Consider the following 7,674-nt stretch of genomic DNA (forward strand, 5'->3'; position numbering starts at 1 on the left):
CTCTGCTATTTCCTCTTCTAAAACAGTGCTTCTGCCTCCCTGGGAGGAAAAATCTTAAATAGAGAAGCGGAAGGGAACAGACCATCCAGCCAGCTTCTCCTGTCTACATCCCAAAGCACATCACTCAGATTTTACTAGTTGGTTTGCCACATAGTTGTAAGCAGTACAAAGCTTAGGAAATGATGTAAAACTAATCCACTTGCTGACTGTGCAGAAAACACATAAGACAGAGCATTACCTAAATCTAGAAAGAAAAGAGGGCCTAACTTATTTCATCCTATAATATGATAGCCCCACACTCCTGGTTCCTGTAAACAACTGTTTGAAATCTAAAGGACACATTGATTCATTTGCTTTAGTTATTTAAAAAAGTAATTTAGGGTTCAGTTTACGTTAAGCTGAAACCCTGAATGAATACATTTTATGTGTTCCTGAGCCCCAGTTCAGGAAATTTGGTAAAAGAGTAATATTTTTATTCATAAGCATTATGCTCATTATATTATTGTTACTATTATAAAATATTTATAGAGTATTCAAAAGGTGTATGACATTCTCCTAGGTTCCTAAGTGGAGGGATTATGTGTACAAGCCTGTCCCTGAAGATTCACTGCATTTAAAACATTTATTTAACGAATATTTACTGAGAGCTCACTGTGCCCAAAGCAACCTATACATTATATATCACATGTTGTATAGTCTATACTAGGTGGGTATTACAACCTACATATTAGGCAGTTTTACAAACTACGTGTTAGGAAATTATACAAGCTACCTATTAGGGTGTTATACAACTTACAAGTTATAACATTATAAACCTAGTGTTAGGTTGTTACACAACATACATATTACATACAACCTATATAAAATATGCATTTTATTGATAGTTGTATAGTCAGTGTGAATGAGTGTAGAAGAAGACCTAGTAGGTTTGTTGGACCAATAAATAGAATTAGTGACATAAGTATTACGGTTCAAGTCTGTCCTTTGTGGTTATGGATGGCTATTATTTGTTTCGGTATCAATTGAATTAACTATTGCTAAACACAGATTAGATAGTCATTAATTAGTCAACTAGGTGTGGAAAGTAAGATACTTGGGAACAGTAAGTGTTCTTATTAAATTAAAATAACAGTAAGTGTTCTTATTGCCACCATAGTGAAAGGAGCTAATAAATTTTCATTCATTTTGTTTCTCAAGGGCAGAATATTTTTGTGTTTTATCTGGTTTTAGCTCTGGCTTGAGGGGTAGAAGTGTTTTGAGACTTTTAGTTGAAACATAATAAATAGTGTTATAATCATTGAGATGATAGTAATGAACCATGTTGGTGTATCCAGTTGTGGCATGTCATTAGAGAGAGGGGTTTGAACTCTGAATCTTTAACTTAAAAGGTTGATGCTATCAGCTTCTTATTGGTAATACCTTAAAAATAAAGATCACTTTTTAAAATATTTTAGTGGAACTAATTCAAGGACAATTAGTATGAAACTGTGGTTTGACCTGCAGATCTGAACATTGTCATAGTATAAACCTGTTGCGTGGACGTCAGCATAGTTTGCATTAGTTATCTGGGAATAGCATCTGTCTTTAGATTCAAGGAAGGAATGGCTCATGAATGCAAGACTTCAGACAGAGAAAGACAAACACCACAGGATTTCACTTACATATGGAATCTAAGTGAAACAAATGAACAAAACAGAAATAGTCTCATAAACACAGAGAAGAGACTGGTGGTGGCCATTGGGAAGAGGGTTGGAAGGTGAGCAAAAGAGTTAAAGTGGATAAAGAGGCATTAGGGAATATAGTCAGTAATAATGTAGTATCTTTGTATGATGACAGATGGTAACTACATCTATCATGGTGAGCATTTAGTAATGTATATAATCGTTGAATCACTACACTGTGCAGATGAAACCAACAGAATATTGTATGTTGACTACATTTCATTAAAAAATAGGTAACTATTGCCGTTGGCCACTATTACTTAATGCCATCTTCCTCTCCCTGTTCTCTTTTCCCATAGCACTTACCACTATCCATAGTCTATGTATTTCATTTATTTATGCTTATATTTCTCCCCCTATTCCAGAACATGAGGCAAGGATATGGGTCTATTTTGTTCACTGACCCCTGTTTTATTCACTAGGATCCCTGGCACTTAAAATAGTCTAGCTACATAATGCATGCTCAACAATAAAGTTAGTAATAAATTGAATGCTGGGTAAACATTGAAATAACAGTAGGGGTTTGAAATATGTAGTTGATAACTGAGTGGCTCAGTTGAAAATTTAACAGTCAATTTATTTTCCAACCATACATCTTCAAATTTGATAATGAAATCATCTAAAGATTTTGGTCCAAATAGATACTTCTAGAGAGAATTGTTGCCATGTGTGTTTACTTTTTAACCAGAGGGGAGGTATTAGAAATTTCCAGAAATAACAAAAGCTCTTGAAACAGAAGATGCTTTTAGCCTGAAAGAGAGATAATCTAGGTCAGGATGGAAATATTTCCATTGTCCAAGTAATAGTCTGCAGAGTGAGCCTATAAAACCTGGACAAATATTTACCTTTGACATTGAAAAAGTCAGTTAGGCAAATGACATTTCATAATGAATGAAATGAAATAACTTCCTTTATTTATTCTGGATAATCTAATAATTTTTAGTTATGCTTTATTCCCCCAGACATAGAGGTATTGTTTGATAAAAGGTCAGCATTCAGCCTAACTTTTTCCAGGTATACATAGAAATATTAACTATAATCTTGATCATTTCAGAATGCTAATTTACTAGTTGATTGTGTATTCAGTAAAGGTCTTATTGATACTGAGTTCTTTTCTTCAAATCAACTAAAACATCAACTATAGTAATAGCTATACTTTATTAGATACATGCCAAGTTCTAGCCATCATACCTATATTATCTCTAATATTTTTAGCAACTTTACACATGGATATTGTAATTACCAAGCCCAGGGAGGTCAGGCAATTTGTTAAAATCACACAATCAAGGCAGAGACTCAAACCAAGATTAACTGTCTGATTCCCAAATCTGGGTTAGTTTCAAGGTGCCACTCTCTGGCCCTAACCATTAGCCCAACCAGTAGCCTTTACCTAATTATCTTCATATAAGGTGCAACAACCAAATATTGCAAGGTACATATTTACACTAAATTTTTTTCAGTGTTTATCTGAAATTCAAATTTAACTGGATGTCTTATATTTCTCTTTGCTAAGTCTGGCAACTCTATGTGAAAGGAATCTTGGGAATTGTCAAATTTGGTGGTTCTCAGCTAGAGACGCTTGGCAAAATGATTTGGGGGCTTTTTAAGAATACATATATACAGGATCATCTGATATTACCTGGGGATTCTGGAGTGGATCCTGGCTAAGGAATTTCAAAAAGTTTTATTCGTTTATTAGAAAATATATTTATTGAGTACCTACACCATGCCAAGTACTTTTCTATGCTTTGGGGGAAAAGCAAGAAGCAAATTAAAAAGTCTGCCTTTGGGGATCTTCCCAGGTGATTCCTAAATTCACTGTAATTAAGAAACAATGGGTCAAGTGCCTTACCTCCTAGTCCAGTACTTTAAAATAAAAAAACTCTTCTGACCATATGTCCTCAATTTTCCAGAAATCTCCCTTTTTAGTATTCCATTATTCCTAAAATTATAATCTTTGATTTGCAAAATCCAGAAGCTATGTCATTCTTAAAATAATACATATAGTACTGTGTGAGGAGAGCCTTGTAACTCTAACAGCAAGATTATAGATGTCAACATACAGCAGAAATAGAGAATGCTGACCCCAAACGAAAGTGGCAGTCCTTCACTCCCCACAGAGGATGTGTGCAGCATTTTTCATATGCCTCGACTCATACTTTCTCCCAGGAATCCTGTGGATGGGACAGGAAAGATAATATTGCAACTGCCCTTTACAGTGGGGTAACAGATTAGCTCACATATCCAAGTTCAAACAACTCATAAGTGGTGGAAGCAAGACTCAAATCCAGGTGCTCTCTCTCCAAGAGTTGGAATAAAATAATGTGAGGGTGTGTAGAAATTTTAGCTTGTTTGTTTTCTTCCTCTTCCAGCATGAAGAAGCCTGCTGGCCCTTGTGAGGCACTAACCCCCTGCTCCAAAGCCTCCCCATCTCCAGCAGCTCCTTTCCCCTCTCCTCCCACCATGCTGGACAGTGTGAAGGCAGACAGCTGGTTGCAGAAAAAACCTCCATCAAAATACACACAAGGTACCTAGACACCATTCCCCACTCTGCCCCCATATTTGCAGAGATTCACAGAGTAGATGAAGTAGTCAGTCCTATGAAACAGAAAATCACAGGCCCAAAATGGAATCCCTTATGTTAAGGCCCCACATCAGCAAACCAAGACTTAATACCTAACCTAACTGCAGTTTCAACCCCCCCCCACCCCCCAGGAATATAACTTAACCAATCAACGTGGAATTTCCTGGTCAGCACTAGGAAATTCACAGATAGACTCCTTCCGTTCTCCTTAGGAGAGTGACCTTGCCTAAATCAATGCATTCCTTGATAGTAATTTCTATTTTTTTTTTGCTCCCTCTCTGCCCTTAAAAACCTCTTTTTTAAAATGGACAGAGCTCCTTTCTATTTGCTAGATGGGATGCTGCCTGATTTATGAAAAGTTTCTAAAGACGATTGTATCTTCAAATTTACTGTTGAACTTTTGTTACTTAACAGCACTGAGTTTGTAGAGTTGCACTGGATTTTTTCCTTAGAAGATGAGTATGAAACCATGCAGGCTCCTGGACACAGAAACCTGGAGATGAGAGCTTGGGAAAGGGGGGCCTAGGTTTGATGGGGAAGAAGTTGACTTCTTGTCAAATTGTTATGAATCTCCAAGGAAGTCACACCCTTTATTAGGGAGTGAAATGCAAATTCCACAAGAATTTTAAAAATAAAACTGGGAGAGGCTGCTGATGTCTATGCCCTAGCCTCTCGTGGGTACTGGGCCTCCTTCTCCAGGGAGGGATCACCAGTGGAGGGTTTGGGAGCCTGAATCTAACCCACCTCCATCACTGGACAATGGAGCAGACCTGCCCAGGTTCCACCAGCAGTTCCTCCAGTCCACACTCCTGCCCACCAGCACATTCACACCACCTTTTTCTAGTATCTATTGCTCCCTTTTGCTTAGTGCTCACAGTGCCCTGTTGGTGATCCATCGATTTCAACAGCGGCATTAAAACTTAGAACAAAGTTTTGTTGCCCGGGGGATCCCAGTCAGTCTATAGTATTGGTACAGACCCCTAATAGTTAGAAAACAAACACACTTGAGGTATCTGCAGGAGCAGCCTCCTAAAGTGTTCTCCCTGCTGACAATCTCCACCCTACCCCACAACATCACACATCCACGAGCATAAGGTTCTGAAGGACCATGTCGCTCTCCTACGTAAAAATAAATTCACTCTCTGGTGTAAAAATAAGTCTTCCATGGTTAAAAACAACAGTTACTCACCTGATAATCTCTATCCAACCACATGGCTTAGGTAAGGATCAGCTGCGACAATGTGTGTGAAACTGTTGAATATAGTATGTTACATTCATTTCAGAATTTCTGAAGACTTTTACATGTCTGACAATTTCAAGAACTCAGAGAAGACAGATTTATGACTTTTAATATGTGCATTTTTTGTTTCTATAAGCAGGGTGTTAAATTCCAGCTCTTACACTTTCTTGTCAGTTGACTGATGTGAAATGTAAAATTTAATATTGAATTATAATTACTCTATCATTAAATATAATTAAAATTAACAAAGAGTACTCACCTAGTTTTTCATCACCAGAAGGCACAAAAATAAGACATTTGTTACAACTAGTCCTTACTTGCATGTACTGAGAAGGACAGAACAAAGTATGAAACACTAAAGTTTATGATTCCTTGAAATTAGCTAGATAAAATTGTTTTACATAATCAAAGAGCCTATGGAATATGGAAAACACCTGAGTTTGGCTTGCTTTTTATTTTATAATGAATATAAGTCCAGAAAAAGGCAGTTCCTCTGAGTGACAGATCAACAGTACTCTGAAGCTGATGTTAAGTTCACTTTAATTTCTGAGAGCCAGTAGCGAGCACTGGCTAAGAGCATAGCCTCTGAGCCAGGATGCCTGCCTCCAAATGCTGTCTCTGCTACTCACAAGTTGTATGACCTCGGTTAAGTTACTTACCCTCTTTAGCCCGCAGTTTCCTCATCTCAAAATAGGAATAATAATAGTATCTACCTATAGGGTGGTTGTGAAGATTAAGTGAGTTGTTAATTGCAAAATACTTAGAATAAGGTATTTTAAACATCTTATAAAATCACCATTCGGTGATGATGATTTGAGGAAGAAATACAGAATCAAATTCAGGTTAACACAGAGCCAAGGACTTGATTGGATTCTCTACATATCACGGTTAAGCAATTTACCTCTGCAGGGCTGAATCTTCCTTTGTAAAATGGCTCTATGGTCAAGTGTAAAATAATTCTATAATTACAACAGATCTGAAGATGGACCTTCCTATCTAAATATACAACTAATTAGAGTCTGATCAATAATTTCTGGAGTCTGTTCAGATTCTTCCCAGTTGCAAGAGATGGAAAACACCAAGTCAAACTGGCTTAAGACAAAAGGAACTTCTTGGTTCATGGAACTGAAAAGTCCAGGGGATGCACTGGCTTAACCTGAATCTCAACCAGTGACCTCAGGACTCTGTTTGTCTCCAGGAGGTTCCCCTCCCCTCACTTATGGCTTCATTCTCAGGTTCTAGGTGATGGCATCTTGTAGCTCCATGCTCTTATCATCATTACTGCAGCCAAAAGGAGTGTGGTGTCCCTCCCAACCCCTCTGCTAAAGTCTTCTTATGACTACAAATGGGCTGGAGAGATATTTTTGGGATTATGGGAATGTTGTAAAATCAGATTGTTGTGATGGTTACTTTGTAAATTTACTAAAAATCATTGAATTGTACACTTTAAAAGGGTGAATTTTAAGGCATGTAAATTAGACCTTAATAAAACACTTAAAAACAGAATTTCCTTTTATCTCTTTGGCTCTGATAGGGTTACACACCCATTTCTGGACCTATCACTGCATCAGAGGAAAATGATACTCCGGTTGGCTGGACCTGAACTCTGCCTCCACCCCCTGGAGACATGGGATTAAGTCAGTTTCATCCAAAGCACAGGGACTGAGTTGGGAGAGGATGGTTTGCCAGGTGAAAATTGGATTAATGGATTTTGCTCCCAAGGACCAAAGTTGATCTAAGACCAGCGCAGGCTTCCAGGGCAACTCTGAACTCAAACTTGGGCCTGTCATGGGCCAAACAACTGTTATATGCCTGCCTTGTGAGGCCTAACTTTTGTTTTCTTGGTGTCTCCATGGCAAATGCCAGGTGGAAGGAACCACAGGCTGGATTCTTATTCTCAGAAACATGGACAGTGACCATCACCCAGATAAACCCACAGAGTCCTTCTGTCCACATCATTTTCTGCTTTGTTGACTGAGTTGGGCGCAGCCCAGCACTCACTGGGGCCCAGGGCAGGCCAGAGACACGAGAGGAGCCTGTGTGACCTCCCTGCACCCCACACAGAAGCCATCTGCCCCATGCTCCCTGAGAACAAACCTGAAACAAATCCTCCACCTTTATTCTGCTGT

This window comes from Manis javanica, chromosome 2 (genome assembly GCF_040802235.1).
Source record: "Manis javanica isolate MJ-LG chromosome 2, MJ_LKY, whole genome shotgun sequence".
Classification (NCBI taxonomy): Eukaryota; Metazoa; Chordata; class Mammalia; order Pholidota; family Manidae; genus Manis; species Manis javanica.